Here is a 1569-nt window from a genome sequence, read left to right on the forward strand (position 1 = left end):
GCAGTATTGGGACAAAGAAAGAATAAAATTTTTCATGTCATATACTATGCAAGTAGAACTTTGAATGACGCCCAAATCAACTATGCTACGACCGAGAAGGAATTGCTAGCTGTGGTTTATGCATTCGACAAGTTCAGATCGTATCTTGTTGGGTCTAAGGTTATCGTCTACACAGATCATGCCGCTCTGAAGTATCTTATGACAAAGAAGGATGCTAAGCTGAGATTGATCCGTTGGATATTGTTGTTGTAAGAGTTCGATATTGAGATTAAGGATAAGAAGGGCAGTGAAAATGTGGTAGCCGACCACTTATCAAGATTGGAACGAGATGAACCTGAGATGTCAGTGGACATAAATGAAATCTTTCCAGATGAGCAAATTTTTGGAGTAGAAATAGTCTCATGGTATGCTGATATCGTTAACTACCTTGCTAAATCCATCCCGCCACCAGACTATTCTAGCCATCAAAGAAAGAAGTTCTTCGCAGAGCTGAAGTATTACTTTTGGGAGGATCCCATTCTCTACAGAAGAGGCGCAGATCAGATAATCAGAAGATGTATTCCTGAAGATGAAGTACCTGAGATTCTAGAACATTGTCACTCTTCTGCATATGCTGGGCATTTTGGAGCTTCAAAGACTGCTGCAAAGATACTACAGTCGGGTTTCTATTGGCCTACTTTATTCAGAGACACATTTGAGCATGTGAAGAGATGCGATAAATGTCAACGAACCGGAAATATCTCAAGAAGAAATGAGATGCCACTAAATTATATCTTGAAGGTTGAAATATTTGATGTATGGGGAATAGATTTCATGGGACCTTTTCCCCTGTCATACTCAAATCAATATATCTTGGTAGCCGTTGACTATGTCTCTAAGTGGGTGGAAGCTGTTGCATTGCCTACTAACGATGCGAAAGTAGTGATAGAGTTCTTGAAGAAGTACATATTTACAAGATATGGTACACCAAGGGCAATAATAAGTGATGGAGGCAAACACTTCATAAATCGTCAATTGGAGCAGCTGTTGAACAAATATGGGGTGAAACATAAAGTAGCAACTCCATATCATCCACAAACTAATGGGCAAGTTGAAGTTTCAAACAGACAGTTAAAGAGTATACTGGAAGTTACAGTGAACTCATCCCGAAAAGATTGGTCTAAGAAGCTTGACGACGCACTGTGGGCTTACAGAACAGCATTTAAGACACCAATAGGAATGTCTCCATACCGCCTGGTTTTTGGGAAAGCGTGTCATCTACCATTGGAGTTGGAGCATCGAGCATATTGGGCTATGAAATAGTTGAATATGGATCTCAAGGCTGCTGGTGAAAAACGACTGCTGCAACTTAATGAATTGGATGAGATGAGAATGGAAGCTTATGAGAACTCAAAGTTGATCAAGGAGCGCACCAAAAGATGGCATGATTTAAACATTCAGAGGCGAGAGTTTGAAGTTGGTCAGAAAGTGTTATTGTACAATTCTAGACTCAAACTCTTCCCAGGAAAGCTAAGAACAAGGTGGTCGGGTCCCTATACCATAACTAAGGTGATGCAATATGGGGCTATT

The sequence above is a fragment of the Olea europaea genome, chromosome 2, assembly GCF_002742605.1.
Source record: "Olea europaea var. sylvestris chromosome 2, O_europaea_v1, whole genome shotgun sequence".
Lineage (NCBI taxonomy): Eukaryota > Viridiplantae > Streptophyta > Magnoliopsida > Lamiales > Oleaceae > Olea > Olea europaea.